The sequence below is a fragment of the Poromitra crassiceps genome (assembly GCF_964638095.1).
Source record: "Poromitra crassiceps genome assembly, chromosome: 13".
In the NCBI taxonomy this organism is placed as follows: domain Eukaryota; kingdom Metazoa; phylum Chordata; class Actinopteri; order Beryciformes; family Melamphaidae; genus Poromitra; species Poromitra crassiceps.
The window spans coordinates 22,501-47,016 of record NC_139644.1 but is presented as its reverse complement, the minus strand read 5'-3'; the positions used below and the strand labels follow the sequence as shown (position 1 = coordinate 47,016).

At 44.1% G+C, this 24,516-nt stretch overlaps 1 protein-coding gene across 1 annotated transcript in view; it reads left to right on the top strand.

Moving 5' to 3' along the window:
- Positions 1 to 1,728: 1,728 nt before the first annotated feature.
- LOC310787848 (uncharacterized protein) overlaps positions 1,729 to 24,516 on the top strand; it is a gene marked incomplete at its 3' end in the record, with an annotated part of 42,328 nt that continues 19,540 nt past the window's right edge. Inside the window, exons 1-8 of the mRNA XM_083649311.1 lie at positions 1,729 to 1,755; positions 5,310 to 5,436; positions 5,724 to 6,266; positions 7,729 to 7,775; positions 11,926 to 12,014; positions 15,333 to 15,463; positions 22,073 to 22,207; positions 24,198 to 24,373. The remainder of the gene's footprint in view (positions 1,756 to 5,309; positions 5,437 to 5,723; positions 6,267 to 7,728; positions 7,776 to 11,925; positions 12,015 to 15,332; positions 15,464 to 22,072; positions 22,208 to 24,197; positions 24,374 to 24,516) is intronic.

Below are 24,516 nucleotides of genomic sequence, written 5' to 3'. Positions count from 1 at the left end.
GAGCCCATTGCACTGTATGATTACATCTACAATAACGGCGTTGGCACCAGGACCGCAGAACTATATGTGGCCTGGGCCGAGCAGTATGAACAGCGTGGCATGAACGACCAGGCTGACCTCGTCTACCAGAGAGCCGCGGACAACCAAGCCCAGCCGACTGACACCATACTGCACGAATACAGGTGACTCCCCTGGCTGAGAAATACATTATGCTGCTGTGTGGGGGGGCACTCCATTTTGGCTGATTTTCATGGAATTATTTGAGGGTTTCTTTGGTGCATTGTTAGTAGAGCAAATCTCATGACCCATGAAACCCGTTCAAAGCCTGTGATGATAATGATAATAATAATAATAATAATAGTAATAATAGTAAATATGCACAGATCATTGATATACAGTACAAGAACATAAAAAAACAATTGAATTACATCTCCACCCCCATCCCCCATAGCTGTAGCTGGGTTAGATCATATCAACAGTGGATGATATGACTGGCCAGTGATAGTATGAAACTGTGTGTTTCTGTACCCATACCACCAAGGCTAACAGGATCCCCTTTAATGTACTAAACACAATTCTGACTGGCAGGCAGTTTCAAATGAGAACCACGAGAAGCCAGCCAGCAGCATCAGGTCAGAGACAAAACATATTTTTTTCAATTACAAACGTTCCATTTGTTTCTCTATGGTGGTGTTTATGAGCCTGGTATCCAGCCTCATATGAATCAACAATTTCCAATTGACAACACTGGATTCATTGGGTCTGGTTACCAGGCTAGGTGTTTATCTTATGTGTGCGACTAACCATACACTTTTGTTTTCTAAAGCAGGTAGTCGTCGCACCCCTCTTCAAAACTCCCAGCTCGTCAATCAAATGACATCCCACACTGAGCCCGTATCTCCGAGCAAGGTAACTAACTACTGTGTGTGTGTTTTTGTGAGAGATTCTTATAATAATTGTGTAATGACTCCACAACTTCTCCCCAAACCCACAAATCCCCATTTCTCTCTGTTACAGAGCTCCACGGAGTACAACACATAGTAAGTTACTTTTTGTTGTTTCCATTCATTTTCTTCAAAAAGCATTTTATTTGGTGCAGATCTCATGTATGATTTGGTACGCGATGTGTGGTTGATGATTCAATACAACCACGATACAATGTCATAAATACAAGATCAGTGTCAACAAAGTCTGACTGCAGAATTCTGTTTATTTCTTACCCACAAATCTTTCTAGAAAAATGCCATTAGAAAGTGACAATCCTGTAATATACTGTGGAGGGAGAGCTTGTGAAATGTTGATGGTCAGGTGTCATTTGTGATTACGACAGCAGAATAACATGGACCTGGTATCACAATTCATTTTTCTGTCCTACCATAAGTGTTGTCACATTTTTGTATTGCGATATTGAATTTTGATATATCGTCCCATCTCTACTGTCAGCTATCAAATAAAGCAAAAACGACCCCCCAAAATAAAATGTCATTTGATGTGGTGTTTGCTGTCATGTTATTTTGACCAAGCATCTCGTCCACAGCATTTCTCGCTCTGGGATGCAGACACAAAGCTCTGATGAAGGCCCTGAGACCCTCTCCATGTACACAAAGGTGGCCCTTTTGTGTGAAGGGTCTGAGCTCACCTTCGAGGAGGTCAGAGCTGCCAAGTACTACACAAAGCTGAAGCAAGACAAGCAGCACAGAGAATGGGGTAAGTACTACACAAAGCTGAAGCAAGACAAGCAGCACAGAGAATGGGGTAAGCCGATGGTTTATATTAAGTTCTCCCTCGTGTTTTTGCAGAGTAAGTAGGTCAGTAGTGATCAGATTTGAGGCAGCGGGGGGCCAAAAGGTGAAAGAGGCGGGGCTTGTTGTGACATATATATTCGTGAGTGATGCTCTATTTTTTCAGCCTCCCGTGCTCATTCCCTTTATTTTTGTTTTACTATTTTTAACGGTCTATATATAAAATTGAGTATGCGGGCAATGTTTGTTTCTTTGTTTGTTTCAAGTTCTGTGTTCGGCCACAGCTATGCCGTTTTAGGTGCGATCGGGCTGAAACCTTCAGGGTGTGTAAAGGGCACCCGTGTGGGTGACCTGACAGAGCCGGATTTTTAAATTAGGCTAATTAGCTAATGATGTGATCATCGGTGTTGATGTCAAAAGTGATGTCATAAGGGCGCACAGCCGCACACACACACACACACACACACACACACACACACACACACACACACACACACACACACACACACACACACACACACACAAGGAGGCATTGTGACAAGACTGATCAGTGATGTCACACACACAAGGAAGCATAGAGAGCTGCAGGGATGACGTATTTTTGTAGTCAGAACGCGGAAGTCCCGGACTTCCTGGTTCTTCACTGTTTCTGTCTATGGGATTTTTGAATGGGTTTTTGCCGCGATGCTTCAAATACGGTCTCTGGGCAACGCAAGATTAATCAAACGCGAACCAGAGTTCAGTCGGATAATCTTCACACATGAGGACCACTTTCATGAGTTTTGTATCGTAAATGCGAGCCCTAGAAGTAAAAAGCTTGAGCTAAGCTAATCCAGAACTACACACTGTCACATAGGCTTCCACGTCACGTCAGCACTCAACCTGGACTGTTGTTGATGTGTGCACTGATTACCCCGGGCTGAACCAGGTGAGGGAAAGAGAATTTCCGTGTTCGTCCTTTGAAGTGGTGACGTTATTGACGTATATATCCCCATCGACTCAAGAGTGTAGTCTCATTTAGCCGTTTGCTAGCTAGCCGCCCTTTTAACGGCACGTAAAAGCTTCAAAACTCATAAAAGTGGTCCTCGTGTGTGAAGATGATATTACTAAACACTGGTTCGCGTTTGATTAAGCCAGCGTTGCCCAGAGAGATTATTAGAAGCATCGCGCCAAAAACCCATTCAAAACTCCCATAGGCGAAAACAGTGAAGAACCAGGACTGTTAGCATCGATGATTTCCGGACTCGTTACTGCGGCTCTCTATTGTGACAACTTGACAAGACTGATCAGTGATGTCATAGGCGGCACACACACTGATGATGTCATCAGTGATATAATTGGGCACACACACACAAGGAGGCATTGTGACATCACTGATGCAATAACATTTAGTGAGCAACACACATGCGCCAATAGGGCAGGTGAGGCCGAGCTACGGGTGATGCCTACCGTAAATTCCGGACTATAAGACGCACCGGTCTATAAGCCGCGGGACCAAAATTGACTATTTTTTTCTTCTATAAGCCGCACCGGTCTATAAGCCGCGGGTGTTTTGATGTTTAATTACCATATGAAAGGGTTCGTGCACAGAGAGGAATGTCGGGAAAGAGATGGCTGTTTGGGGAAGCTCCCATTTATTAACATTTCAACAAAACAAAACAAAAGTCAGGTCACTAATCCCCAGACAAAATCACACAACAATAGGCTATATGTGCAGCAAACCTGTAACCAGAGAAGTCAAGTCACTAATCCTCGTCTTCCTCTTCTTCCTGCGTACTGAAACCACCAAAGTCCTCATCTTCAGTGTCGGAAACGAACAGGTTCAGGGTGGCTTCGTCAACCACTCTCCTCTCTCCTTCATTGTCACTCAAAACCAACGAACTCCTCTTCGTCACTGTCGGCATCGAACAGCCTCTGAAGCCTCTGACGGCCCTCAGCGCCAGCTGTGGCGGCGTCATCCTCTTCATCCCGCAGCAGTCCAGCGTTTTGGAACCCGTTGGTGATTGTGGATGTTTTCACACTCCTATAATATTCCGTGCTGAGACAGTTCCTCCTGCTGCACCGTCCAACGCCTCACCATTGACTCATCGATGCCCAGGTTACGCGCGGCTGCTCTGTTTCCCTCTTTTAATGCGAGATTGACTGCTTTCAACTTGAAAGCTGCGTTGTGTGAATTTCTGCGTACCTTCCCCATGGTAAGTGAGAGTGTTGCTTCTACTGCTCGTTCTCATGCTGTCGAGAACGAGCAAAGCTTTTTTTTGGTGAAAGAATCCTCCAGGGCGCTTCTTGTTAACAGTCCGAGTGAGTGGCAGGTCGAACGTCAAAGGCACTTCATCCATATTTATGATCTGCTCCGGTTCGATGGAATATTCCTTGATCTTCCTTTGTGTGAATTCGCCGAAGTTTGTGATTTTCTCCTGGTAGTCGGGGGAGGGAGTTGATGGCCGAGTGGCCGTTTGCTTACCGTAATTACCATATGTAAGTGGTCACGCACAGAGGGGATTGTCGGGAAAGAGATGGCTGTTTGAGGAAGCTCCCATTTACCGTATTACCGTAACATTTCAACAAAACAACATAACACAACACCACCGTTGTTCATTTTTACAGTGCACACAGTGTCCGCGGTGTGGTGAAAAGAGGGCAAGAGAGGAAATTAAAACAGAAGTGGATTTATAGTTAGAAAGAGTGCTAAAAAAGAGAGATTTTATTTGTATTTTTTTTTTTTTTCTGAAAAAATCCATAGATAAGACGCACCGTTATATAAGCCGCAGGGGCCAAAAAACGGGAAAAAAGCCGCGGCTTATAGTCCGGAATTTACGGTACATGAATCAAAATGACGCTCAGAATTACTTTTTTTGACATTGACTTGACCTAAAGAGTTTTTTTAAGGGTGCAGAATTCTTTAAAAAGTTAGTACAAATTAGCCTTAAAACACTGATTTCAAAAAGTATAATAAAATTTAAACCAGTAATCCAGCATACAGACCCCCATCACTATTAGCTGTGTTTAGTCTAAACCAGGGGTTTTCAAAGAATGAGACTGGGCCTCATATTGCTATTTGACATACTTCAGACTACACCAAATACATAAAAAGGTCTGCGAGAAAGTATTTATTATTTTCTAACTGGGAAAATGGGCGGAACTGTCAAATTCAAACATAGTAATCTAGTAAGACTGGCGTTTTACTAGATTACTCTGCTGCTGCCATGGAAAGCAACCAATCAGAGGCAGAGAGTGGGTCACTACCGTAAATATCCTAAATAACATGCCGCACAATTGCAAATGGCTGTGAAGTAGGTAATTTGACAGGGCACTTTAACATTTCTACAAAAAATCTCAATTGCGCACTATGCGCACTTATTGCTACTGCGTGCTGCCTTGCCACTGGTTAACCCTTCGCGTGCCAGAGGTGGCACCTGAGGTTGCTGACCCCTGGTTTATAACATGATGAAGTAGCAGCTGAAGCTCTAAATATGGTATTCAGGACAGCCCTAATGTGTGTGTGTTTTATCAATTTAGTAAGGTCTTTTTTAGTTGTGACATCTCTCTGTTTCTGTCATTAACCAGAAGCCCATCAGAAGATGGTGAGAGGGGGAGGAACACATCCTGAGCATGAAGTGGCTGCTGGAGGAACAGGATCAGGATCTCAATCCGGATCTGTGGGTTTTCAAGCAGCCGCCCTGCCGCACAGCAGGTGAGACGACCTTCAATTTGACTTTGCAAATGGTGCAAGAACCCTGAATATACATTAGCATTTTTGTCTCCAGTTTGAAGTCCAGGAGAAAATCATGGACCATCAAACTATGGGATGAGCTTATCAAATTTCCTGCTTAGGAATATTTCATACAAACTGTAACCTATTTGACATTTTAAATTGAATAGAAATTTAATTAAACTTTTTTTTTAATCAAAATCACCATAGCGACAAGGACACATTTTGAAAGCTATGCATGTTAAACTAGATCCTGGTCTTTGTTTCAGGTGTCCGGAGCCGAAACGACAGTCATTCTGAATCCCAATCTTCCCCAGGACCAGCAGCAATCCTTTGGGTGTCCTGTCATCCGAAGGCGGCCCTCGAACCGCCTTAGCCTCAGCAGAAGGCAGTCTGTGGGCCTCAGAATGCTCTCCAAACCCCACCTTCATCTATGAGCCCGCCGCCACGCCACAACCTCAGGAGCAGGAGAATGGCACAAGGGCTCCTCCCACACAAGCTCCCAGCTCCCAGACACCCCGTCATCCTTCTGTCCTGGCTGACAGGAGCTTTTCTCCCCAGGCAGGTCAGTGGCCTGTGGCGTTTGAGCAGTCGTACTCGACGCTCCAGACTCCTGCCTCCGTCTCCAGTGTGAATAACCACCATCTCCAGACTCCTGCCTCCGTCTCCAGTGTGAATAACCACCATCTCCAGACTCCTGCCTACGTCTCCAGTGTGAATAACGACATTCTCTGCCTGGGAGATCGTGTTCAACCCAACAGTCTGTTGAAACCGCTGGCCGGCGGCTCCCAGGAACATGTCACCACAGATCAGTAAGTCACCTCTGCTCACACGCTTTCACAGTTTCCTCTTATAGAGCTCAACAGTCACGTGACACCTCGGTTCCGGAAGAGTATTTCCTCATTCATCTTCTAGGAAAGCACAAAAAATGTGGACCAAAGCAGCTCAGCAGGCAAAATAGAATACAAGGCGAAAAAAGGAGCTACTTGGAGTTTGAAAAGAATATATAATTGAATGAGAAGTAATTGTATCTGCGTACTGCAAAGAGTTACAAACCAGAATACATCTTCAATTTTATACGGGCAAACACAAAAACGCAACGCGTTTCAACCGTTGGTCTTCATCAGGCTGACGAAGACCAACGGTTGAAACTCGAACGGAGCAAATCACAGGTCCAGCTTGGCAAACATCTCGTCGATAAATATCCCTTTAAAGAGCGCAGTGCATCATGTGTGTAATCGCCTGCTGTGGCTAATGTTAGCGGCTAGCAGCTATGTTACATGGCAGTAAAACGCCACTGAATGACCAAATTGATATAACTTTTAACCATTTCGAGTAACACTGTTTCCATACGGATCACCAGCGTTAGTTTGTTGTTTATAACCATAACGGGGCTATATTCGTCACATTCTCTATCTAACTCTGATACTCTGAAAATACTGGAAGGCGGGCCATAGCGTCTCTGTCGATGATTTTATTTGACAGTTCTGGGCACTGACGTTGGTGTTGGCCAATCCTGGCATGTTCCACCCCCAAATCGATTGTGTTCTGGCGCAAAGCGAGTGGCTTCCAGGACGAACAGGCTCTCTTGAGTCGCGACTCGCGCGCCACTAACGTTATTTTAGAGCAGTGCAATAAATACAATATTCCTGGAACGCGAGTTTAACGAAACAGTTACATGTCCTCTGCATTCTAGATCAAATAAAGACATTACTGTTTGTTTTATTTGGTATGTTACATACTTATTGGCCAAGTTATGTTCAATTCAGCCAGGGTACAAGGGAGTATAGGCGGCCATCTTTTCAAATCAAGTAGAATACCGTTTTGGGAAATGGCAAGCTGCAAAAATAAGTCACGTTAAACCGGAACTTGTACCCACAATTATTTGTACAGCGGGGCATTCAAAAATAAGGTGGATAGACTTTTTTTTTATTGAACCAACGTTTCGACACAGGGTGCGCACCCTGCAACCCTCAATGTGTTTGAATGAATAGTCGTAAAAAAGAAATATATATACAGTATATTGTTTAAATTTAAAGTAAGATGGGGACATCTATGGGATCACATGATGTGTGGGACATGACTGCATGATGCTGTGTGTTTTTATAAATGTAGTTTTTAGTTGGCCTGAAATATCTAGTAAAATAGATGTAGCCTGGACACAGCTTCCAGATGTAGCCTGGACACAGCTTCCAGATGTAGCCTGGACACAGCTTACACAGCTTCCTCCCAGAAATGTTTTGGAGCTTAATAGGGAGTACCTGTTTTTTCCAGGGACGTATCTGCCAGCATGTCTCAAGAGCCTGAAGAGAAATTAGATGGTAAGCAACCACTACACAACCACAGCCTACTCATATCTTTTCACAGTTATTCAAAATCAAACTCCCACATTTATTTTCAATAACAATTTATAGTTCAGGGATTCTCACACACTCTACCAGATGGTGGCCAGATGACTTTACCTAGACCAAAAACCAACTACATACATATATATATATATATATATATATATATATATATATATATATATATACATGCAACATTTGTTCCATTAAAGGGAGAGCTTGTTTTAAAAGGATGCTTAGAGCCATTTACACTCACTCACACTATAACACACACACACACACACACACACACACACACACACACACACACACACACACACACACACACACACACACACACACACACTTACACTCACTCACACTTACACTCACTCACACTATAACTCACACACACACACTTACACTCACTATAACACACACACACACACACACACACACACACACACACACACACACACACACACACACACACACTATAACACACACACACACACTTACACTCACACTATAACACACACACACTTACCCTCACTCACACAAATACTGTAACTACGTTCTCACATCACTTTTCCATCCATGATTTGTTTTCTCTAGTATAAACAATCGTATATTGACCAAATGTTGTTATTTGTCTTACTGGCCACCTAGATAGCTTAGCTGACCATGCTAATGTTTGTCTTAGCTTAGATTTGTTAAAAAAAAAACTCTCGTAACGGGACAAGCCCGTCTTTTATTGTCACACGAACACCACAATACATGCATGCGGCCACAACACACTCATGCTGACGGTGGCCGGTGAAAAGTGTCCTCTGCATTTAACCCATCCAGGCATGTCCTTTCCTCCGAGGGGCAGGCCAAGAGCAGTGGTCGCTTTCTCGTACAGCGCCCGGGGACCAACTTCGGATGTTGTTGGTCGGATGACGATGACGATCTGATCTTTTGCATGTTTTTAGTGGGGGGGTTATATACGGAGGAACCCCCTGGGGGAGCACGGGGAGAACATGCAAACTCCACACAGAGAAAAAGGCCCTTACGACGAGATACCCCACCTGGGCAGTAGGCACTGAAGATATGGGGGGGAACACAACCACAGCGCCCACAGTGTCCCAGGCGAGAATCGAACTCAGGACCTTCTGACTGTGAGGCGACAGCTCTACCACTGAGCCACCGTGCCCCGGCTCAATCACATTGATCTGGTCTTGATAAGGTTCCAGACGGGTGATCTTTTCTGCATGCCGGATGAGGCGCCTTCCTCGTTAACCAGGCTCGGATCTACGCTGTTCAAGTGGTGAATCATTGGCGTCTAGCCGTGTTGTACTTATAAACGCCATCACAGTTCTTGCAATGAACAATGTCGTCTTTTAACTCGAAATGGTCCCAAACAAAACTTCGCTTCGCTCGTCTGGCTGAGAGCTGACAATGTGCTGGTGATGTTCTCACCAGCAAGCCCAGTGAGACCACGCCCATAGCCCCACCCAGAGGTGCTCTGTTAAGTTGTCTCATAGTCCCATTGCGCCCTCACCTGGTTGCGACCACGTAGTGAAATCTTATACTGTCGTTTGAGCACATTTAGGCCTATTTGATTTGATTAAAAAAAACATTTAAAATCGATAAAAATTCCACATGATCGAATCAATTCCTTAACACATTGACTGCCAGCCGTTTTTTTCTTGCTGTAGGTAGCTTCTGCCAAGCCGTTTTTTGAGGATTGTGGCTCATTTTACAAGAGCCGAGGATTATTTTCTGCTTGGAGTTTGTGAACATACAATATCTCAAAAGTACTAATAGAATGTGTACTTTCTCTGTCTAAAAGAGTTAGTTTGTAGAGTTAGTAGTTATGTAAGCATTAGCAGTTGAATACAGCATGGTTTTAGCGTCAGAAAAAATATTCAGAGATAAACGGCTTTTTGTGAAATTCGATAGAACTGTCACTTTAACCATTCATTTTTGGCATCAGTAAGACCTAAACAATAGTTTTGAACAGTAATTTCCTCCATAACAGCAGTAAACTTCCCTCTGCTCAACTCCTCCCTCCTGTGGGCGTTCTTTTTGGCTGCAGCGCCATGTCACAAGCACTTTCCTACCTTTGCAAATGCACTTTCTCATACTCTCGACCTCTCAAATAAATTTCTGAATAGAAATTAAATTACTCTAAATTATAGCGAAAAAGAAACAAAAAAGAATGGGTTGAAAATCCCATTCTAAAAGCCTTTTAGAATGGGATTTGTTTCCAATTTGGTGTCGGACTAGGGGGCAGTCCCCGCTTGTCACCAGTTTGCTTTGCTGCTGCTGTGCGGGTGTGAGCCTGTCTGTGCGGCCGCTCTTTGAGGAAGTCTGGTTAGACTCGCTCCTTGGAGTTTTGGTTGAGGGCTTTGATGAAGCTTTTGCGATTCTGGTCATATTTATGCTGCGTGTTTCAAAGTGTGTCCCACCCGCAATCCACTATGCAAATCTGCAATCCCGCACCGCCAGCAATCAGCGCGAAATGAAAGCGCCTTCGCCAATCCACCTTCATGAGAATGGCTTCAGTCACACTGCTTTTTGCTTGCCTTCCTCTAGTCAGGAAAGCACTGTCACCACTTAGTGGGTCGGTGGAATGGGTTGTACACGTTGTACACGTCCAATACCTATATAAGAGATGTAAAAGGGTTCGATGCACATCCCACCGTCAAAAAAAAAAAATCGATTTTTTTGACGAGTCAACTCGTCGCTGGCAGTGAACAGCTGGATTGTGTTTGACGACTACACTCGTCGCTGGCAATCAAGGTGTTAACGATCAATTATCGATTTTCGATTATTGATGAACATCCCTACTTGTCAGGTTCACTCAGGAGTTCACTTGACATGACGTCCGCTAATGTAACTGGATGTAACACACGACACGCCCCTCTTTCAGAGTTCCCCTGACAGCCGGCAGTAGGCGGATAGGGGGAGGCATTTGGTTGAAAGGCAGATATCACCAATGGATGAGGGTTCTGGTTCTGACAGCGTCTCTGACAGCACCATGCCATTTGTGTGCTCACTGTTCGCCTCATCTTCATATGTAGTCTGGAGACAGACCGGTGGAGGAAGCAAAACGCGTCTCTGGGTCTTTTTGGGTGTCTGTCTCATCCTATCTCATCTGTCTGCCTGCCTGTCTGTGTGTGTGTCTGTCCACCTATTTATTTTATTTTATTTGAGGTTTATTTCGAAAGGACAGATCCAGAATACATAGACTGATGAGCAAATAACAGCGAACAAATGTCCAAAGGCAAAAGAACAGTTATCCGATGCTTGTATAATGCTTATAGAGACAGTCCGCATGTCTGGGAACGCCCATACAGGCTCTAGGAACGCCCACAATAGACGCTGGGTTAGCCTGGGGGCGGGGTCAGGGTGGGGTAAATTCCCCCGTTCTATCCATTCAGCAAAGTTAGAATTTAGCTGATAGCCCAGCCCAGGCAGACACAATCAGGGATTTAACCACCGCCGTAAACGCACATCTGAGCAGACGTCTTGTGTTCTGCTCTAGAACCCCCAAACCTGTAGTTTAGAGCCGCAGCACCGTCTTTTGGTGAGTCAGCCCATGAGATATATGGGCGGTTTTACCCCACTCGTGCGCCAGCCGTTTAACATTTTGTGGGCGTTCCCAGACATGCGGACTGTCTCTTATAGCAGCTGCTAGTTTGCAGCACCTGTCCCCTCGGTCATCTAGCGTGAAAATAAAATGTGAAAACGGCAAGGTACAATAACACAAGGGAGGTTAAAAGGCAAACTTGAGAAAATAAAACCTGGGTATCAGAAAATACCATAAGATAAGAATATATATGCGTAGACACCCATACGCACATGCACACAAACACATGCAGGTACGCACACACACACACACAGACCCATACATAGAGGTAAACGACGTGAGTGAGTACACGTTTGTTGCTGAATTCGCCAGGATTTGGTGAGCCTGTAACAGATTTCAGGTGATCAAGTAGCAAGTTCTTTCACAGAGAAGGCTATTTGCCTTTTATCTACCTGTCGAAACGTGGTCCGTCTGTCGCAGCTGGCTCTGTCTTTTCAGTTGTCTGTCTGCATCACCTGTGTGTTTAGCTGTGTGTGTGTGTGTGTGTGTGTGTGTGTGTGTGTGTTCCAGGGAGTGTCAAGGAGAAGCCCATGAGCCCTGTGACTGTGACACCTGGAAGATGTGGCTCCAGAAAGTCACTGAGATGAGACCTGAGGAATGTGAGTAATGGATGTGGCTTGTCTAGCTGTTGATCAGAAACTCCGCCCCATCAGAAACTCCGCCCCCCGCCAGCTGGTATGGCTCCTTAAAGGGATAGTTTGGTTTGTTTGAAGTGGGGTCCTATCAGCTAGTGAGATACACTAACTTAATTAGGTACAGTGGTCTTGAAGCGAGGCGCAGCGTCTAACGAGATCCGGCAACCAGAGCAGCAGCCTCACCAGTTTTTTCTCTCTCAGTACTGGGGGTCAACAACTAAAACGTAATTTAGCCACCTCAAACAACGCCCAGTCGCCCACCTAAACAAATCGATATCTGTGTACATGTACGCTCTATTTTGAGAATTTTCCGCGCTTTACTTTTCCGCCAATCAGTCATTTCATTCGGCACTGCTTTTTCTCCCAAACGTATCACTACCGTATTCCTCTGCTAAAAGCCTGCACAGAGCCACAGCACTGGATTACTCCGCAGTTATTTGGGGGTATTTTATTTCTCTCCGTTTGTTAGTGAAGACACAACAAATAGAATACACAAACGAAAATATGAGTGATTTTGATAGCGAGAATGATATGCCATTCACCTTGGTGACAAGAGGATACAATTATGAACCAGAGAGAATATGAAGAGGAACTTTTGCAGAGAGTGAACAGGCAGAAAGAGAGAACATGCGCCTGCTGCCTAAATGCCTGGGTGCCCTGGCTGCAGACCTTTTTCACCATTCCCAGGATAAATTGTGGAAAACGTCCCAGACCAGAGAGGCCAAGTGACTTGTTGTCTCTAAAGTAAGTCAGTGTTTTATCTCTCTTCTAAGCCTTCCTGTTTTGTAAACCGCGGCTCTGTGCTCTGTGCTGGCTTTTAGCGGAGGAATACGGTAGTTGTACGGTTGGGAGAAAAAGCAGTGCCGAATGAAACTGCTGTTTTGCGGAAAAGTAAAGCGCTGAAAATTGTCAAAATAGAGCGTGCATGTACACAGATATCGATTTGTTTAGGTGGGCGTTGTTTTAGGTGTTTTAGGTGGCTAAATTACGTTTTAGTTGTTGACCCCCCGTACTTACAGAGAAAAGGCTGGTTTGGCAGTGGTTTGGCTGCTGCGCTGAGTGCGCGGTCTCGTTCCACAATGCGCCCAGCCTCCAGAACACTGTACCTAATTAAGTTAGTGTATCGAACTAGCTGATAGGACCCCACTTCAAACAAACCAAACTATCCCTTTAAGGCGCTTGATGCGACTGTTCGTGTGGATGCAGGCATACAAACATTTGTAAACATTGTTGTTTTTCACACTATATCCTGATTTTGGATAGATAGATAGCAGGTTCAAAAGCGGCAAGTGGTTCCATTAAAGTAACTCATTGCCTTTGCCAGTCATATCATTAAGACAGTCATGCAGTCATATTAAGCTATCTGGAGGCAACTTGTTCATGATTTTCTGGGCTGCGTATAAAGTGATTGATTTGAGGCTAAATTGCCTGGCACTCTTAACAGTCAGTCCGTAATTACAGACAGTTTAGCGGCTGAGCCAATTAAAATCCAGCACGTTGATAATAAATGATTCATTTAAATTAACACACACATGTTGATATTATGCAATGTTTAGAAGCAGCAATTGGACTGCGGGCAATCTAATGTATGATTGGAGATGGCCCCCAATTCGGTCCAAAGTGCCACGTTGATATGACAGAGATAAAAGCAATTATTTTGTTTTGGAACCATCCTCCCCTTCGATTTCCCCAGATTCTGTTTTATCTTGGCATTTCAAAGGGCACATCAGAGGTGCTTTGATAATAGCCAAGCAGGGGCGCGGTCAGGGATTTTGGGCCCCATGAAAGGATACCATACCGGGCCCACCGATGGCGGAAACCTTTTGGCATTTGAAGCCCGATTTGGAGGAATATCTCATTTTAAATTAATATTCAGATTAGACTATTTTAATGTCATTATTTGCCCTTTCTCACTCACCTCCATATCATCTCTGCCAACTCTCCTTGCCCTGTTGAATAATCTCTGTCTCTCTCTCCCTCTTTGCTCTGAATACCCCAGAGTGAACAAAGAAATACTATCAGTAAACTAATGACTTAGAAAGAATATTGATACACATATGGAGTCCAACAGGAGTCTGTTATTATAGACTGTTGTAGGCCAGGGACAACTGATTTAGTATGAATGGCTTGCAAAAAAAAAAAAAATCCCTCCATTGATTAAATATTGGTTAGAAGAGGAGCAAAATGTAAACACTCAGAAATGTCTGTTAAGTAACAGCCTATTTCACTATGGACTAACAGCTTAATTTCCAGTAGGATATACAAAAGTTGAATAACATTCACTAGGACAGTTCTATGGTTAGGACAAGACAAGAGTATCACTATAAACTCTCAGACCCTGTAAGTCCACTGAGTAGGAAATGATTATGTAGGACTAGTATAGTATAGCCATCACAGGAAAAAATTACTTGAGATTTGGACAATATCACAGCATCATATTAGATTTAACATACATTATCTTTAATATCACAATCAAATTCATTCATATCCATAATGTTGATTACTCTTATGGAGCACAGGACATTTTTGGAGAGTAGATGGAGAACAGAGATGTCATGTCAGATCCAAAGAGATTGCAAACTGGTTTGTAACTAATTGAATTACGGTACTACTTATTTTTCGTTTTCAGGCTTTCATATATTTCTGCTTACTTGTAAAGTGGAAAGCCCTCCTTCTTATAAACAGAATAAGGTATAGCACTCCATGGTTTTGTAGAAATGTGATTATCTAAACAGCTGTTCTAATCATTCTGATTGTGACAACTTTGACCATTTCATTTGTTTAATTGGCTCTCTTGCCTTATTTAGACATGATGATGCTGCCATGATCTCACTCACTACGCATTTCTGATAGAAGCCGGCAGTTCTGCGTGGTTTGGGGGTGGACTTGAGGCAGGACTGAACCATTTCATGAAAATCGAAGGGGGAGGAGGGTGGATGATTTTTTTTTTTTTTGCCAAAATACAATAAAAATAAAAATAAACCATTCGTTTTATTAGTAGGAATAAAATATTATATTAATGACGATAGGTTAATAATTTAATACTGCAAAAAATTCTTCAGTTTTTCCACGGTTTCAATACTGCGCCACTGCAGCCAAGTACTGTGTGTAAAGTGTGTTTGCATCTGTTGGCTGTTGGTGCATGAGCATCTTGGGAGGTGTTAGCAAAAGATAGAAGCAATCCACATTAGTCCCACTCAATGCAGTGGTCTGTTTAAGAGCTGTGGTTATTCCACCTCATTATGCCTTTATTGATTGTGTTTGCCTGCCCTCCCTGTGAAGTGGCTGGTGTGAGCGAGGCCTACGAGGACGCGGCTAACTGCTTGTGGATGCTCACCAACTCCAAGGCCTGTGCCAACTGCAAGTCCCCCATACAGAAGAACGAGGGCTGCAACCATATGCAGTGTGCTAAGGTAAGGCAGACCAGAGGTTTCACACACTTTCTGTTGCTAATGCAATCTGAAGACTGTCTCGTCCTCGGGAGGTCATTGTCTTACCTATATAAAATTTCAAAACATCTGCACCGTGCTGTAAAGGTGCGTTCACACCGACCTATTAAAGTTTTTCGCTGGCGTCGAGTTTACATACAAAGTCAATGCAAACGAGCGATTGAGCGTATATTCGCCTGGGAGAAAAATCGCTGGGCGTCCGAGCGGCAGAGACAGAGCGATAGGGAGAAAATTCGCTCGTCGCTCGAGATGAAATATCCCAACTCGAGCGAAAATACGCTGGCATCAGTCGCTCGCTGTTCAACGCTGATTGGCTGCCGTGTGAGAGCGAGTCAAGGATCACACTGGCGTGGAACAAACCGCTGGTTTATTGTGTGGCAACAAACCACATTGACAGCCTGACAGCTGACATGAAGTGAAGTCTGTCCTACCGGTATGGAGCTCGCATTAGGAGCACGCTGATAGGCTTTAGCTTGTAAACAATGACGGTGGCTCGTAGTGGACAAATATCATGACATTGCGTAACGTTATAGCCCCGTCATTTCGTGTGCCTGTTGATGAGCGATTTAAACAGAGCGACAGAGCGATTCCAAAGGGTTGACTTGAGCGACAGAGCGAAAAATAAATATCTCCGTGTGAACGCACCTTAAGTGTAATTTTGCTATGTGTAAACCATACCATTCTTTTCCTGCTCTCCCCAACATTTCAATAAACCTTTATGGCATATTATTACAATACAACAATACTGGTGTTAATGACCACATTTAAACATGTCTTTCTTTTAACTATTCCATAAATAAATAAGTATGATCTAATATGATCTAATGGCCAATTATGAACCAAACTAGGCACCACAATTACAACAAGTACAGATCCTGTACAGTTACACGGCACATGTTTAAACCATTTGAATGAAAGGTAATTCAATGTTTGTTAGTGTGTCCCCATTCACTGCTGGTTCAAATGGTAGCAAGTCCAGACCTGCTCTGTTGCCCCTGGTGGTTGAAATCTGAAGTGTTCCTGAATGGCTGGGGAGGAAAAGAGGGACAGACTGTAGCTACCCCTGGTTATTAATGAGTCCACGATTCATACTGATGTCCACATGTAACATTTGTTCTTTAATTGAGGTTTGATGATGTCATGAACATTGCTCAATCATGTGTGGTAACACCGTGAAAACTAAAAGACAAACAAAAACAGTTTCAACACAATGCTAGTTTCAAGCACGAAGCCTAACAATAAACATTACTCTGTGTTTCTTGTTTCCACCTTTCCTTATAAACCCAACCAGGTATAAACACAAAGCTCATACAATAACAAACAATTATTCTGTAAGGTAACTAGTGAAATATTACCGTGTTCGCCTGGTAACCAGCAGTAGAATCTCATTAAATTGACGGGACATAAAACACGCTGTTTGATCCGCCATTTCTCTCGTTTTTCTGATCTCCCTTTTAACTTCCGGGTTATGAGGTCACGTTACTGTCATTAAACTTGTTTATCAAAGAAAATAACAAAAACAACATACTAAAGAGCTTAACTCTCAAGTACCAGCAATTCTAGTAAACAAGGACGTATTATAGGTGCATAAAATATACTACTTGACGATTCCAAGAAAATCGCGGAAGTTGACTTCCGGTGTTGTCATGGCAACATGTAAACACTGGTCACATTGACAGCAGCTACAGTACACTTCCTTACGTGGAAAACAATGAGACAGACTGTTCAAATACATTATTTTACCCTCTGTTATGCTGTAGTATATGATTTTACAAGCAAGAGTGTACCAGCAACAGTTTACTGTAAAGATTCACGTTAGTTTAAATAAAATGGACGTAGGTTCATTCTATAAATTTCACCAGCAGGAGGCGACAAATCAGCGTCAGCTACACAGACCGACAGACCGACCGACCGACCGACAGACAAAGCCTCCTGTAGGCCGACCCCCTGGGTCTGGCAAAGAAATTGGGTGGGGGGGGGGTAGGTCGACCCCCCCTCCCAACCCGGGAGGGGGCCACCGAGGCCGGGCATACCTCTGCGCCATGACGGGAGCACCACACGAAAAATGGAAAAAAGCTCCATAAAAGGAGGCTCTCATCCCGCTAAATCTATCCGCCAATAGTGCATCCCAGCCTGGATGACTCTTGCACGGTCCCCCTGTGTACCTCCAGGGAGGAAAAGAGCGACCGACCGACCGACCGACCGACAAAGCCTTCTGTAGGCCGACCCCATGGGTCTGGCAATGAAGTGCTGTCACACAGAATATCTGTCTGTGTCAGACTTGAATAGAGCCTGCAGCACATTAAGAGTTGAGAGCACGGACAGCCTCGGGGTAGGTGCTGTTACAAAACCTAGCTGTTCTGCTTTTGATACTTCTCAACCTTTTAAAAGAAGGAAGAAAATTAAAAAGATAATTGGCAGGGTGAGAAGGGTCCCTGAGAATATTTTGTCCCTTTTTCTTGAGTCTGTTGGAGTAGATCTCAGTAAGGGACGGGAGCTCCTGTCCTATGATTTGATGATACCTGTGTGGGAAGAAAAGTGTATAAGCTTTCATTTTGATTAGGGCTGGGTATCGCCACTGACTTCCCGATACGATTCCGATACACAAGGTCCCAAGTCGATACGATTCCCGATACGATACGATTCGATATCGATATTTTAGTTACAATACCAGTTTTGCTTTGATAATGGAAGAGATTCTCAAAGAACTAATGCTGTAAATTGTACAAGGAACCCTCTAACCTGGTGCATTATTACAAAATATTAATATTTACATTAAGAATTGACCATAAAGCAAGCAGTTACATCATGTAATTCTTTTTTATTTAAACATGTCTTCTGTCTCTTTCTTTACAGTCTTCTGTGAGAAGCCAAACAAATTTAGATTTCCACTATACAACAGAATCATTGAACAGCAGCATGTTGTAAACAGTGTTTCATAAAGTATAAATGCTTTGTAAATAAAATAAAATAAAATAAAATACAGCTCATGAACATTTCCAGTTCACAAACATTATAGTGCAAACAGATTTGAGGTCTGTACATCTGGCTCATGGTGCATGCACAATGCACATGTAGCCTACAGTATTTATGTTTTTGTTTCAACTACAAAAATAAATAAACGTCAACTTGAAACTATGTTTTAACTACCACACACAGCCTTCTTTTTTTTTGTAAAATATCGATACTGGGATTTATGTATCGATACTTGTTCCTTCACATGAATATCGATTCAATATCGATATATCGATTTTTTTTTAACCCAGCCCTAATTTTGATGTAAAAAAGCTAAATGAGAGTGTGTGATACATTGAGTCGTGTTGCCTGACTGCGTCTCTGTCACTGGAGGGCACGCCAGGCTCGAAACACAGCGTTGTGTGTAGGCTACTTTTGTCTCCATGACAGCCGCACTGCCGTCCTGGTTAAGGAGGCCAGATAACAGATGAGTTTGTGAGGACCAGAGGAGCGTTCACAAACTGAAATGCCGTGCAGGGGCGCAGCCTCTTGACCCGTTATTACCTGCCAAGAAAATGACTCTACCCCTGTTGCTTGGAAACACAGGACTCACTGTTGCCAAGGGACATGTCTTTGTCTTTTCGGTAGGGCTGTGAATCTTCACTGGCCTCACGATTCGATTCCATTACGATTCAGAGGGCTACGATTCGATTCGATTACGATTATCGATGCATTGGTGTTGTGTTGACGGCACGGGGAGACAAATCACTTCATGTGGATTGAGCGTGCTTAGTGTTCTGTTGTTCTACAATGCGGCCATGGGAGGGCGCCGATCCAACAACGCCATCTTGAGTGCCCTTCTAAGTGTCAGCAGGCTATGAAGAAGACAGCCAAGTTCAGACAGCCGGCCATGTCCCCTGTTAAACCTTGTCGGTTATAATGGATGCGAAGAGGTTTGACACCGAGATAAGTAGGTTTGGAGTTCTGGGTCCCGGTTGAAGGGACTCTTAAAGATATCCTTCTCTCTCTCTATCATTTTTATCACCCTTGTTCGCTTCCCTTCCCGAGTATAACGTCACAAGTATTCAGAGCCTCTCTTCATATATCTTCAGAGTAGTAAACGGGGCTAAATGCAACAATTTCTCAACAGTAGGACTTGCTAATAATATTTTTGCTGCTTGAGTGAAATTACAGTTCCATTTCACATCTCCTTGCAAACCGTGTTAACGTGCACCTTCCCATATAAAGCTGTCCAGCTGCCAACCACTGCGAGTCTTTTCGATATGACGCAGGTTGAAGAAAATGTCCTCAATAGATTCCTTTATTTTTATGTTTGCACATACAAGGAAATTGACTCGGTGTGGTTGGTGCACAAGTTACATATCGTCGCTGTTGTTCCAGGACCTCAAATGTGCCTTTTTTCACTTTTTAATTTTTTGTCATGAATCAATGCCATTGGTCACCCTTCACGTCTCTGTGTGGTTTTTAACAAATGCAACCAATGGAAAAGCATTCAAACGAGCTTGTGAGTAAATCTCGTAACGCCATTCGCCCTCAATCTGTCAGTCAAACCTCGAAATTCGTCCCCTACCTCCGTCTGTACCCCCCCACGCAGGACAGTAAACCCGGAAAAGTCACACGGCAGATGCGCTGTGTATTTCTCATATCGTTTTGACTAATCCTGGCTTCCTCTGATGTTAATATATAATCAAATGTTTTCCAGTTATTCCTAGGCTGCAAACTTGTTTTAACATGCAAATCGGAGTGTTTTCTGACGAGAATAAAGTAACGTTAACGCTACGTTATGTCAGACTATTTCTCACCCCATGCGAAAGCCCCTGCCTCGGACATGAGAGGCGAGGGGCGCTGCTGTTGCTCCTGCGCACGCCCCCGCGGCCTGGAGCTTGGGGGCTCGTGCATGAGTATGCGACTCTCTCCCGCTTGACTGGCCGCGAGAAAGTGCTTCCAAGTCGGACTGATAATATAAACAACATCATTTGAGCTTATCCAGGTAAGATATTAATAAAGTAATGACACATTCAGCGGGAAACTAACTATAATTAAGACATGTGCCAACTTTGACGACGTTTGGTTCAGTATTTTAAGAGCAAACAGGTTTTTTTTACTTCCTGAAAAGTTTCTGTTTTGGAAATTCGAGGTCCTGGAACGACAGCGACGATATGTACATAGGACACGATAAATTAGAAGAAATATACAAGATATAAAAAACATTCAACGATATTAACAGATATAAAGAGATAAACAGTATGAAAAGCCAAGTGAGGTAATCTAAAAATTAGCAATTTAACAAAATATGTACAAGGTGCATTAGAAGTAGCAGCAGTAATAAGCTTTGTATTGCACATGAATTGCAGATATTGACAGAACAGAACAGCATTCTAGTGAAGTAAAGACAGACGAAGACCACAGATGCAGCAATCTGGTGTCAGTCTGGTATCTGCTTGGAGGTCCGCCATGACAGATCTGGCGACTTTTGATCCCATTTTTATCCCCCATTAGTGCTACTTTTAATTTATTTATCCTGGTTGCTGCTCCACCCTCTGTCGATCTGGGGAGAGTCGAAACTGGCTCCATGCTTCCTCCGAGACATGGGCAGTTAGCCAGCTGCTTCTTTTCACCTGACAGAGGAAGCTTCACCGGTAGGACATAGCACGTGGGAGGATCACGCTATTCCAATGAGTTCCCCTCCCTCCGAACAGGCGCCCTTCACGACCAGAGAAGGCACCACATCAGCAACCAGGATATTGCATGTTTTGGTGAAGGGGGTTCCTATATGAAGGAAACCCCCGGGAGGCACGGGGAGAACATGCAAACTCCACACAGAAAGGCCCTTTTGACGACCCCACCCGGGCGGTGGGCACTCGAGGACATGCGGACGGGCATGCATTCCTTCAGCGTTCACAGCGTCCCAGGTGGGAATCGAACCCAGGACCTTCGAGCTGTGAGACGACAGCGCTTACCACTGTACCACCGTGCCCCCCCCCCACTCATGCTATTTTAAAAATGTAAACGCATTGGGCTTTGGTGAGCCAGTGGGTTAATAGGCTGAGCTAACCCTGTTTGAAATGTGCAGTTTGTGACAGCTGAGCCATGATTAGGGCTGCACAATTAATCGTATTTTCATCGTCATCACAATATGAACATGCACAATAAACACATCGCAAAGATTGCCTGAAACGCAATGAATAACAAAAGTTGTTTTATTTACATGCGTCATGCATTCCCACTCAGCATCTGATCATTTTGTCTTGTGTTGTAAATCCAGCATACACCTTTCCCTTGCAACAGTGCGCTCCGCCCCTCTGCCAAAACCCAAACACGCTGTGTGTAGTTTCAGCTAGAGTCAGTGTGTATTTCATTTCTTTATTCAGTGGGTATAGGCTATGTTTGGGGTCTATGTTAGCATTATTAAAGCAGAAAGATATAGGAACTGTATAGCTAATATGCATACTTTAATATTTGTTTATTTATCGCAAGTCGTATCGTCATCGCTATATTGAACAATGTTATCGCACATCGGAGATTTTCCTCATATCGTGCAGGCCTAGCCATGATAACGTAATGAAAATGTAATGTATTTCCATCCTCTCTCTGCAGTGCAAGTACGACTTCTGCTGGATCTGTCTGGAGGAGTGGAAGAAGCACAGCTCATCCACAGGAGGCTACTACCGCTGCACCCGCTATGAAGTCATCCAACAGGTCGAGGAGCAGTCCAAGGACATGACAGGGGAGGTACATACGCACGCACACACACACACACACACACACACACACACACACACACACACACACACACACACACACACACACACACACACACACACACCCCTCTCATGCTCAAACACAGAAACATATGGAACTGTGTGCTATGAAGATATACAACTGATATAAGAGCCGGAGTAAGATAGACACAAACACACATAGACACATAGCATATAAGTACTGTTTACGTGTGTGTGTGTGTCTGTGTGTGTGTGTGTGTGTGTGTGTGTGTGCACTCACAGCAAAGTGTGTGAGACCAGACAGCCTAAATGAAGAGGGGAACACAAACACACACTGACAAAGAAGCTAGAGTCTAGCAGGGGTGTGAATCACCAGAGGCCCCACGATATGATATCATCACGATACATAAGTCACAATCATCTCCGAATGCTATTGGTCCGTAATCGGCAAGCTGCGCCATCACTGGACAGGAGACCTGTCAATCACCCCCAAAACATCGTCTTTTCTATCGTCTATTTGACTCTAAATGGGCAAGTTACATAAAAGTTCGGCCCCCGTACAGTTGCTATGACTGGTCAAATAGGCTTTATCCACCTTATTTTTGGCGGCCATTTTTGCCTGATCTGCTGATGGGTGCTTCTTCCGGTGTGATCCTCCCAGCCTTGTTGCTGACAGCTTGACACCCGTCTGGGTGAACGGAGCAAATCACTAATCAGGTCCAGCTTGGCAAAAATCTCGTTGATAAATATCCCTTTAAGAGCGCAGTGCATTCATGGGTAATCGCCTGCTGTGGCTAATGTTAGCCGCTAGTTAGTTATGTTACATGGCAGTAAAACGCCACTAAATGACCAAATTGATAGAACTTTTAACCATTTCGAGTAACACCGTTTCCATACGGATCACCAGCGTTAGTTTGTTGTTTATAACGTGGCTATATTCATAACGTTTTCTATCTCGGATGCGTTATTTCGAATCCCACATAGGTTACGCCTCGAATCCCACATAGGTTACGCTAAAACCACCACCGCAAAGCGTGTGGGTTTCAGGACGAAACAGTCTCGACTCTCGAGCCACTATCGTCATCTTTAGAGCACAATATTCCTGGAATGCAAGTTTAACTAAACAGTTACATGTCCTCTGCATTCTACATAAAATTAAGATATTACGGGTTGTTTTATTTTGTATGTTAAATACTTATTGGCCAAGTTATGTCCAATTCAGCCAGGGTACAAGGGACTGAGTGTAGGCGGCCATCTTTTCAAATCAAGTAGAATACCATTTAGGAAATGGCAAGCTGCAACAATAAGTCACGTTAAACCGGACCTTGTACGCACAATTATTTTTTTACAGTGGGGCATTCAAAAATAAGGTGGATAGGCTCTCTTAAATCAAGCAATCTGATTGTTTCACAGCTGTGGTATATTTAGCGTATACCACACTGATATACCACAGTTATGAGAAAACTGAAAACTCTAGCTAGCTAGCCTCCTAGCCTCGCACCACAATACCCAGAGTGCCTTGCGGTAGTTGTTACTGTCGTCTCTTGCTGGTGACATCATCGGTATATGATACTGTCCCGATTGCTCCTCCATCACTTTGCCTAAGCTTCATCATCGCAGCAGGCCCGGTCTTTCGGGCCTCTGCCGGTAAGTGATCGATCCTGTTCTGTCAACCAGCTAGCATTAGCCTTAGCATTAGCTAGCATTAGCCCTATGCTGCAAATACCACCTCCTCTGCTAGCCAGCTAGCATTAGCCCTATGCTGCAAATACCACCTCCTCTGCTAGCCAGCTAGCATTAGCCCTATGCTGCAAATACCACCTCCTCTGCTAGCCAGCTAGCATTAGCCCTATGCTGCAAATACCACCTCCTCTGCTAGCCAGCTAGCATTAGCCCTATGCTGCAAATACCACCTCCTCTGCTAGCCAGCTATGAATGATGTGTATGAACTGTACCGCACCGTTTGTGTTGTGTGTGTGTGTGTGTGTGTGTGCTCCCAGGCGCCTCTGTGACCTGTGTGGATCAGGAGGGGCTGACGGCGCTGAGCTGGGCCTGCCTGAAAGGCCAGAAGGGGGCAGTGCAGCTGCTGCTGGAGCGTGGTGCCGACCTGGACCACGCAGAGACACGCGGCCGGACGCCTCTGGACTTGGCTGCCCTTAACGGAGACACAGACACAGTGAGTTTTCATTCTGTTGTCGGGCCGGGCGATAATTCAATATTATCCTTTAGAATAATCATTGATAAGTACTGAAAGCGCTTCACATACTGTATGGGGGGAGTCAACTCGTCCGCCACAATCTTTCGTTGGAATCATATTGT